This window comes from Chamaea fasciata, unplaced genomic scaffold (assembly GCF_029207755.1).
Source record: "Chamaea fasciata isolate MVZ Bird 193981 ecotype frontalis unplaced genomic scaffold, bChaFas1.0.hap1 SCAF_3, whole genome shotgun sequence".
Lineage (NCBI taxonomy): Eukaryota > Metazoa > Chordata > Aves > Passeriformes > Sylviidae > Chamaea > Chamaea fasciata.
In genome coordinates, this window is record NW_027094088.1 from 64,380,767 (window position 1) to 64,391,989 (window position 11,223).

An 11,223-nucleotide genomic window follows, 5' to 3' on the forward strand; every position below is an offset into this window, starting at 1 on the left:
CATATGCAAGGACCTTACAGAGATGCCTATGTCATGTTTTTCTTTGAAACTAGTAGTTGCAAAGGCATATTGTAGCTCTTGAAAAAAACTTAAAAAGGCACAGTCCAACAGTCAATTCTTGACCAATTTGTAATTTAGAATTCAGCACATTTTTGTTTCTGTGCCTGTGATACTCTTTGCTCAATTGCTTATAAATACCTGTATGCTTTTCACTGAGATGGCAAGTGTCTGTTTAAGAAAAAACATCTTTCCCAACCTTCATGCCTCTTTACGCCTGTATTTTTATACCAAAATTTAAAACAGTACATAAAAAACAAATCTTTTTCATCTTAATAGGCATGATGCTTTCTTAATATTTGCAGTGCTTCAATTAAGTTATTTTGGTGAATGAAATTTAACCTGCCCTCATGAATAACAGCCAGCTTCTACTGCTTCTTCTCTATGGCAGGAGCACAAGACAGAAATACAATTTTATAAAATTGCACCTCTGGCTATACTGTCCCTTCCACAAACCCCTTTAAATATCCCCATATTTAACCTAAAAAAGCTGAGTCATGTTCACAGTTGTTTGCAGGGTAGGCCTGGGGTTCAGGACATCTCTTGCAGGGAATGGAATAATGAACCATCCAGACACAGAGGGATTAAAATCTTAGCTAAATGATTTTTTGCAGTATTTTCTTAAATAAATCAAGTTTCAGTTTTTATAAAATTGGGCCATTGGTCCATTTATGTCTTAAAAACACATATATCAATATAATTTGTCAAAAATATGATATATATTAGTAAAATTTCAATAGTATATATACAGTTATATTTAACATACTAAAAAATCCTGGTTTCATTTAACAGAGAACTAAAGTAAAAATACTCCTAGGCCAAGGTCCTTTAAACATTTGCTATCCAATCCCACTTTTTTATTTTCTGAGGAAGAAGAAATGAACTCCTAACAGGTATGTATACAAGACATACATAAAAAATATTTGGGGTGAGCTTCTGTGTATTTTATACTAAATGTCTTGGATCCATTCAGGTAGAAAATAATGTTTCCTATTCTTTTTTCATATATTTAATATTTATTAAAAGAATAGTTCATATTTCACTGAAAACAAATTTTGGCCATGGTAGAAAACAAATTGAGAACAAGTCCTAGAAGAAGGAAGAAGAGAAGGGAAAGAGTCAAGAATGAATTAATGAAGTAGCTTCACTTCAGTTACAAGTTGTTTGAAAACAGAAGTAAAATCCACTTCTCCCTGGCTTGCTGAGTGACACTTTAGCTGTAAGTCCTATCCTGCTCATTTTCACTGTGTGCCATCAGCACTGGAATGCATTTGTGGGGATTTGTGGTGCTTTGAGTAGCTATTTGGGTGTCACACAGGTAAGCATGCATGCTGACAAACATTAGGTGTGCAAACTCCAGTAGGAAACAAGACCCTGTTGTGCCTCCCAGGCTGGGATTTTTACATTTGATGCTGTTGCTTGCTGTGGAGTTACTTCTGGATGCTTTTAACAGGATCATGCAGTATTGTACAGCAGATTCCACTCCTAATTGGTAAAAGTTGCAAGACCTTACCCTGTAAGGTGCAGTGTTTTTCCTTTGATATGTTCCACTCTATTGCTGCCAGGAGCTAAGGATCCTCAGCCCTTCCAGGAGTTGTTCAGATCACCTCAGGAGCCAGTCTGCTTCAGCCTGTTAACATTCCCTGTGCATTATATTATTATTATCACCATAGAAACAGATATAAAGAGCTTTTGACTTAAGGAATAAGCACAATTAATATTTTATAGCTCAAATTTAAAACGCTTTAATAATCAGAATAAATTTATAACCTTTTATAATCAGAACCAGATATTCTCAAATTTTGAAATGATACAGCATTTTTTAAAGCTTTAAAGTTGCCTCCATTAAAATCACTGGAGGTGTTAAAGATGTGCCTTTGATTTTTAATGTGAATGAGGTAAACTCTTAAGTATCTGATCTAACCACGGGGTTTTTTTATGAATGATGGGATATGATACCCTCATGGGAACAAGGTAAGAGTTTCACATCTTTATAATACCAAAGAGCCTTGATGTATTTATTACTTACTTTTTACTGCCCTAAGCATTTGAGAGGCCAAAAGAGAATGGTGAAAGGAAGGGGATCAGAAAAAAGCACAGCATGAAAGGATGTGAGGGTTTTCAGAGTATCAAAAGGAGATGAAAAGTTTAACATATTTAATTATGGAATTTCTATGAAATTATAATTTAAACCATTGAACTGAATGCTTTAATTCATTATACCTCTGAGACAACCACACTGAAGTAGCAGCATGTTAGAAACACAGCATGTAACTATGTGTCAAAACTGACCAACCACATGGACAACCTGGCTCTACCTGAGGAAGCAACTCATTGCATTACCAGAACTGTCTTTGCACAATGCTTCTGGGTGGCAACATGCATTAAACTTTTCTGGACACTCCACAGATCCCAGAGCAGCTCAGTGGCACTGTGGGAAGGAGACAAGACACCAAATTGCACAATAAGCAGCTTCAGCATCTCATTCTGAGCTCACTGTCTTCCTTGGGGAAAATCACAGAGTTAAAGCAATACACTTTGTGGCAGGTTACTGTGCACCAGATCTCTGGGTGCCTTCAGACACCTGCCAGCTCAAATCTCCAACACAAACATGCATGCACGCATGAGATACACAACACGTGAGTTGTCCTACGCAGCAGATAGGCTGACATCCTTGATGCAGTAAAGCCAGGGAAAATATGTTCGTGTCTCATCATCTCAGTTGGTTTAGGAGGCTCTTGCCCAGAAGGCACAGTCAGAGGATCAGTGGAGCACTGCTTGTGTTTATTGCCACCTCCATGCCTGCTTTTCTCCAAAAGCAAAACTCCTGCTGGCTCCAATGTTGCAGTATCAGAGGGAAGGTGTTCTTCAGTATCATCTGAGGATCTCGTCTTCCTCATCAAGTGAAATAGCACAGATGATGCAAAGACTCTTGAGACAAAAATATTTTCTCTCTCAGGAAATGGAATTGTAAAAAGAAAGAAATGGTTCATCTGGTAAAAGTTTACAATGTGTTTGATCACACAGCAGTCAGAAACTCCCTTAACTATCTCTCTGCTTTTAGTACAAAGTGCAACACAAAGCCTCTAAAGGCAGCAAAACCCAGTGGACAGAGAAATATACCATACATTGGTGCATTGTAATTCACATGGACTTTGTTATGCTTTACTTTTTGGTCAGCCCTGCCTTAAAATCATTCCTTAAAATCACATGTAGATTTGCAACTACAAGTAAATGACAGAAATATCTGTAAGATGTGTGACAAACACAGTGAGAAAAATCAACCAAAATTTAGTACTTAGAAAAATAAACTGCAGAAATATTAAGATGTTATGTAGTAATACTTCATAGTATGCCACCTGGGAAATAAACACAAGTGACTGGGAGTGTTTATTTTTCCCATTCTAAAATAACCCCTTGTGCTTTTTCATTTGGTTGGTTTTGTTTTGGGGTTTTTGTTTAAAAGCGAACAAAAAAAACCTGCTGAAAAAACACTGCAAGAAGACATAAAAAGTTTAACATATTCCTAAACACAAACATGTGCATCTATCCATCTATCTAATATGCACTGTAGTATGATTATCTTTACTCCCCTATAGAAAGCAAAGTCACAAGAAGCAATAAATACTGACTTATTTAAAATGAAATTAAATTTAGCTAAGAACCTGCTGGAATATTTATAGTTGTACTCTGCATTTTTCCATTTATTTACAAGTTTACATCAAAATGCAGCTATTACAATAATTGTAAAGCATTTCAGGGAAACTGAGGATATTTTACCCTTCTTTTAAAGGAAGTTGGGCAGCAGACACAGAAATGTATCAAGAAATTGTCCAAAGGTGCACAGTGAACCATTATCAGAGGCAGAAAGCAAATTCAGAGACCTGACTAGGGGAGAAAATAAAGCATAAAACTTGAGTTTTAAAAAAAAAAAAAAAAAAAGGCAGCAGAATTGTTGAAGAAAGACGTTGGGAAAGATCCTCCAGTGTCTCTCATGGAAGAAGGGAGGGGAAGTTAGGGTTTTTGTTGTCAAATTCAGAGATACAAGAGATCTCTGCTCCCCTGCAGCTGAACAGTTCTGTACTTGTATCAGATGTGCATAGGAAAAGGTCTTTTCCCTGGGCTTCAATAGATTATTAGGATTTCCATTCAGTGTGAATGTCCCCATACTACTCACTGCTAGTGCCTTCACTCCAAATAAATAAATAAACAAAAAGATCTCATTTTTCTCTCAGTATAAACTAGGAAAGGAGAAGAAATCTCAAAAATTTCATGGAAAGTAAAATATCCAGGGTGTTATGTCTGGGAGGTATAAACTCCCCAAAAGGTTTTTCTTTTTTTCTCCAGACCATGCTACTTCTGTATGCTATTACTGCTATATCTTTCTCTTAGAGAAACATAGAAGCAGGAGGACTGGGAGATGCAGCCAAGCACAGCCACCTGCAGATACTAGGAAAACCACAAAATATTTGCTGAAGCAACAGATGCCAATGTTTAGCTTGCTACAGCTATTGAGGAGAAACAGGAGAGGGAAAAATATGACGAAAGCTTAACTTACTGAAGGATGGAGAGATTGATTTAAAAGATGGCTAAATAAAAATGTAAATCTCTGTTCATATGTCTTTTCTGCGAGGTATAAAATATGCAGAATAAGCGGGAACATACAGATTGTTGTTTTCCTTTGACTCAAGCCACAGTAATATTTCAGGTCTCAGAAATCTTCACTCTCATTGAAAATCAGGTGTTCCTGACAGAAGTTTCACATTTTAGAAGTTCTCAGCCTGAGGGTCAGAGCTGCAGTGTGTAGAAGTCAATGTGAAGTGAAACAATGTAAATAATGAAATCAATGGGAATACTCCCAGAGAATCTAACTTCTTGTGGACTGTGCCTTAAGACAGTAAGAATACACCCAAAGGAACTGAAATCCTGGGAGGAAAATGAATTTAGGAAAACATGTTTCTACATTTATTAATGTAAAAAGAGCTGGGAAGGAATTCAATCATTTGTCACAACAATGCCCCTCATGAAGATGCAATGACCCACCTCTCCAAGAGTCCAGGCTAGCAGCGAGGTGTGACATTTGTGCAGGACAGCAGATTGTTACTGGGGAGAGACGCTATATTCCTTGATTGTTTGGCATATTGACAATAAACCTGTATTTTCTGACAATGAAGACTTTTAAATTTAGTTTTCAAGGTAAAAGGAAAAGAAAACTTGTTGGGCATGAGAAATACACTAGCAGGGATGAACAGATGGTACTGTAAATAGGAATAGGTGAGAGCTTTCCTCTTCTTGCTGATTTCTTCTCAAAGGTTTCATTAGATCAATGCCTAGAAAAGATGAGCAAATTGTAAAGTGTGAGTAAAAAGCAATATGGAGTAATTTGAGAGAAGTTGGGTTTTACGTAACCATAGAAAATGAAACAAAATGTACTAGGAGCATAAAGATATTTCTGCCTGTCACGTAAAGAAATACATCTGCTCACCTTCTTTTTTCATCATTTGCCTTTTCCTGTTTTCCAGTTAAGTGAAATTAATTTGGGTTCTGGGGATCCCTTAAACTCCACTGTTTGGCCACAGCTTTTAGAGGGTCCACAAATGGTGGGTATTTTTCTGGACAAAAACTATGATCTGGGGATTCCTTGGCATTCAGCTTTATTAGACAAAGAAGTAAAGCACAAACTGACTTAGTGACTTGTGTGAGGCAACAGTGGAAATCTGGAGCAGAACTGAGAAAGAAACCCATGTCTTCCCAGGCAGGATTCAGCACCAAAACACATAGATCACTCTTTTGACACTTACCTCAGTGTTATCATGGAAACAGAACAAGAATTAAATTCTGACAAATAATCAATTATGTAAGCAAGGCAATCTGTCCTGGGAAATGAATGTTTTAATCACCATTTTCCCCTCAGTCTTCCTCCAAAGCCTGATGACTACAGTATTGCAAATCAGGAGCTCAGATCTGGCAGAATAAAACAGAAAAGGATACAAGTTCTTTAGTGTTATGACTTTAGTGAACTTCATTGAGGTTACGAAAATTCAGTAATTGTCCTCTGCATAACTGAAAGGCTAAGGCTCATTGGAAATTCACGGGATGATTTCTGATTTCTAACTGCTTATTGCTTCTCAGTTTCTGGTATCCTGTTAAAGACAGGAGGAACACTGCTGCTGGTCACTCTTTTGAAATTATAATGAAAAAGTTAATTCTTGTGGAACTAATCAGATATTACACATAGTTCTACAATTATTCTATTGAACAAAGGTCTCTCTAAAGAAAAATTAATCTAACACTTCTAAATGATGCAGTCACATGTATTTTCAATTGTCACAAATAAGAGATCTATTCACCCTCTTAGCATCAATTTTTGCTGCATGGTTTCATGAAAATAGTTCTCTTCAAAATTCATAAGATCTCTATGCTCATTTAATTTCAGCTGTTCTGAAAAAACATATTAGTACTTTGCCAAAGATATGGACCTCATTGTTTGTAATGAGGACTGCCCAACAGCTGGATGAGTTCAAAGGATCCCTGCCTTTTTTAATTCAAGACTGAATAGCATTGTATCTTCTTTTGAATGCTGGAACTATAAAACCATCTGCCCGTACAGTTGTTCTAAATTTCTCATTATTTTAGGCTGCATAGTATGTGTTTGCTATTTTAAATTACAGTGCTGCAATTCAGACCCACTGGCACAAGAGATGGAAACTGAAAAACCTTAATGCCTACTAAAGGCTGATGTGCTTGAGGGAGAGCAAGAAGCATAACAGGTTGGCATTAATGCCCCTGTCAGTGGTGGTTTTTTTGCAGCAGGTGGGTTGAAACTTGTGCTTGCTGATGATAGGTATATTAAATCATATGTCTGGAAGCTTTGACTCAACACCTCCCAGTTGTAAGGCTCTGCTGGCCCGTCTTGTGGTTCCAACATTCTAGCAGAGCACTTGCATGGTGTTGTAATGCACCCAAAGATGAAGGAGCTGCAACCAGGAATTCTCCTGGTGATGGCAGTGTAGGCACCTTGTATTTTTCAGACTGACCAAAATAATGCAACAACAGATACACATAGAAAAAGGCTGACATCCTGGGATGTTCTGTTGACATATCCTTGAGGAAATCCCACCACATTAATGAGCTAGTGTAAAATGGTCTATGAAGTAAAGGAATTCCATATTTTAAAACAAACTCTTTGCTGGGAATCTTAGAAGTCCAGACCTGATATAGTGCTTTTCTCTGAGATTTCCCACACAGGTGGTGGGCCACTGTGTTTTTCTTTCTCACCTCCATCCTGCTGAGCTCCGAGGAAACAATTTCCTAGAGCCTTGCCACTTGTTGGTAAGATTTTTCCACAAATCATGTGAAATAAAATTTCCTGCAGAAAAAAAAATGGTGACCTGCTTCAAATTTCTGTTACCACTTGTGTTTTATGCTCACACAGGGCATTTAGCTTAAAATGTAATAGCCATTACATCTTTTAAGTTGGAGCCTAAATTTTTCTAAATGTATTTCTTAATTCTAATTGAAGAATGTTTATACAGCCTCTTTAAATAATGGTTTCTAACTGAAAAATCATACTTCTGACAAACAACTAATAAGTCACTGCAGTTAGCAGTATAAACTTTCTCCTAACAAACATAAACTAAGAGTGACAGAGATATGGTAACTGATTTAATTATGTCATAGAATATGATATTTAAATGAAGCCTTATTTAAATGAAGTTAATGCTGTCTGTAAAGTGTTTTCAGTACTTAAAGGCCAGAAAAAATGGTGAGGGGCTCAATAAATTACTTGCTACTTCTGTTACTGGGGAGAAATCTCAAAAAAACTAAGAACAACCCACATCTATGCAACAGGCCACCACAGCCAATCTGCTTTAGATGTAAAACCTATATATCAGAACTCAAATGGAAGTCGAGCATGGTGTTCTCTCCCATTGACCACAAAAACACATTTGTCTCAGCACTTTGACAGCCAAACAAACAGGAATGCATGAGTGATGCCTAGGGATGGCACCTGTGAGCGTAGTGCTTCCCAAAATCTGGTCAAGCACAACATCTTTGGAACATACAGTTTCTAATTCTGTCAAGTTTGTGTCTCCGCAGGTTATTCTTCAAGTCACTGTCACTTGTTTAACCTAATTGTGTCTTGGGACAACTTCAGAGGTTAACTGGAACATGAAGGTATTTTGGCTTTCTCCCTCTCTGCATATTCACTTCCCTTCTGCTGCAGGTTTTCCCCACTTCACACCCTGCTTTCACACTTCTAAGTCCACATTAAGCAGTGATCCAGAAATAACATGGAGCAGAATATGCCAGACCTCAGCTGGCTTACAGTGACCACTGACCAACCAAGCTGACCCTATTACAACAAAAGGTTTGAGAGCATTCCTGACCTTAGGCCCAGTCACTTCCACGTTCCTGCATCCGTGTTACACTTCCACTAGTGCTCTCACTTCTAGCTGCAAATTATCTGCCTGCACACTCCTCTGCTCAGCTTCCCCCATCCTGTTTTGTTTCGAGAGTTCCTGGTTTCACCCATTGTTGTTCTCAGTGCAGGGTAGGCAAATGGAAAAAAATGGGGACCTCAGATTTCACTGCCATCCATAACCTGACCCATTGTTGTGGTGTAGGAAGGTATTCTCCAATTTAGCGCTGTGACTAAAACCCCATGCTGTTCAGTCCCCCCTCCATCCTCCCCGGCCGCAGGACAGAGAAAAGAATTGGAGGCACAAAAGGTAAAGATCACAGGTTGAGATAAGAACAATTTACTGGAAACGCAAAGAGATTAGAAAACAAACAGGAACAGCAACAGCGTTAATAACAAAAGTGCACAAAAGAGAGACTGATTCATATGCAAAATGCTCACCACGGAGCCCAAGACCCAACAACCCAATCGAAGCCCCCCTGACCAGAAGAGAGCCCTTCTCCTCGGAAGACATTCCCTTCCCCCACCCTGGCCCTGATGTGAGGTGCTGTAGGATAACCTCTGGGTCTGAGCCATGACACCTCCTGGCTCCTTCAAAAATTAACCCTGTCCCGGCCAGAACCAGGACACCCATGTACACAAATTCATCAGCAGGGTCAGGAGTGCGTGTGCAGACACCAGGAGTCAGCAGATGTGCTCCATCCACTTTTCAGTCCACAAAGGGCTGGCACTCATCTCAGAGGGATGCATAGCCCTGAATTGGGACCACTTCTCCTTGGACTGACTGACTCAGAGTACAGCAGGGTGAATGTCATCTGCATGAGGGAACAAAGTCAGTCAGCAAGGACTGGAATGGTTCGGGTTGGAAGAAGAAGAGATCTTAAAGATCACCTTGTTCCAACCCTCTTGCCATTCCACACCTTCCACCAGACCAGGCTACTCAAAGCCCCATCCAATCTGGACTAGGCTGGGCTATCCATAATTTCCCTGGGCCACCTGTTGTAGTGCCTCAACACCCTCATATTTCTTCCTAATATCTTGTCTAAATCTATCCTCTTACACCTTGAAGACATTTCCCCTTGTCCCATCACTACATAACCTTGTGAAACGTCCCTCTCCAGCTACCCTTTAGGTACTGGAATGCTGCTCTAAGGTATCCCAGGTCTTCTCCATGGAAAACCCTAACTCTCTCAGCCTGTCTTTATAAGAGACAGCCCTCCAATCCTCTTTGTAGACCTCCTGTGGACCTGCTCCAGCATGTCCACATCCTTCTTGTGCTAGGAATCCCAGAGCTGGACACAGCATTCCAAGTGAGGTGAGATGGGAGTAGATGAAGGATTTGGGTGAGATTTTACACTCCAATTTCAGACATGACTTTTCAAGTGCTCAAATGGTAGGTACATTGTCAGCTCACCTCTACTTATCTGCTTCCCTCACCTCAGCCCTGCTTTGAAAATGCAGGCAGAGGTAAAATTTCCTTGCCTTAACTGTAGTCTTACAGTGTTCAAACAGACTGTCATTTTTCTTATGGCAGACAAGTAAAAATGACAAGCCTTATGCTTGTTGTAAAAAATAGTATGCCATAAAATGTTATTAAATGCCTCTCCACCCAAATACCGTTTCATCTAAATCTCCTCTTCTCAAAAGAAACTGAGCTAGTTTACTGGAAAGTGATAAAATAGCATGCTTTTTGCTCAGTAAAAATTATAGGTAATCTCTGCAATTTCTTGTTAAGACTAGTCTCCCTGTACTATGCTTGTAATTTGTCATTTTTACCCTGTAACTATCCCAGCTATCTGCTAAAGATGCAGAAAAATTCCCTTTACACAGACAGAAAAGAGCTGCTTTTCACAGTCCTGGTCCTGCTTCACTCTCAGCATGGGAAAAGAAGGGGAATATCAGCCTGGTGATGGAATTCAGGCAGTCTGTAGCCAGCTTCTTCATCGGCCTTTCAACAAGGAGGAGGCTGCAGGACCAAGACATAAAGCTTTACCTGCCTCTGGTCCTTAGGCAAAGCGGACCTGCTCCTGTTGCATCTTCCCCTGTGCCCTGGAAGCACACAGACTAAGCCACAGCACTACCTGCAAGCCATAGGGCAAACCACAGGGTGCTTTATACTGTCTATCCTGCAATCAGGTACATGATAAGGTGAGGATGGAGAGAGGAAGAAATCCACTGACACCAGGGTGCAGCTGTGCCAAAATGCACAGGCAGTGTGTTGACTAGCAAACTGTTGCTCACCTGTGGGCAGTCAGGAATTAGGATGTGGCCTTCTGCCTCATTTTCTGATCTGTAATTAACAGTAGTAAAGGAGATGCTGTTCTTCCTGCTGCTGCTGGAAATAAAGCATTTATTGGAAAGCAGGGTTATGTCACAAAGTTAAAAGCACGTGTTTTCAGGGACTTTTACAACAAAAAGGCATAGTGCCTCTTCAGCCTGCAAAATAAAACAGAATTACTTTATGGTCTCTATTACTGAGCCTTTCTTACAACAAAACCTTGTGAATCAGGGGGAAGGAACATGACTACGCTCTGTATGGAAGCAGTCCATACTGGACACAAGCATTGCACCTACAAGGCCCTCCAGCTGGTGTCCTTTCATGCACTGGAGTCAACCGAACCTGCAGGAAAGTTCCTCTGAATAAAAATCTCTCATAAATTGATCCAAAATTTATTTTAAAATATAGATCAAAAATCCAGATGGCATTACATAATCTCACTAAAATGTCTTAAAAAATGCTATGT

General features: G+C 39.4%; 1 long non-coding RNA gene across 3 annotated transcripts; it reads right to left on the minus strand.

The window, feature by feature from the left end:
* Positions 1–837: 837 nt before the first annotated feature.
* Positions 838–10,560, minus strand: LOC136287760 (uncharacterized). 3 transcript variants are annotated; one of them, XR_010720311.1, is made up of 4 exons: positions 10,473–10,554; positions 5,859–6,021; positions 4,723–5,387; positions 838–1,687 (listed from the first exon to the last, which is right to left on the minus strand). It is a non-coding gene; the product is annotated as an uncharacterized lncRNA (long non-coding RNA). The 3 variants fall into 3 exon arrangements; XR_010720312.1 differs by lacking the exon at positions 838–1,687 and adding an exon at positions 7,336–7,426 and having other exon boundaries at positions 1,711–5,387; positions 10,473–10,560; XR_010720310.1 differs by lacking the exon at positions 838–1,687 and having other exon boundaries at positions 1,711–5,387.
* Between the last annotated feature and the right edge of the window lie 663 nt (positions 10,561–11,223).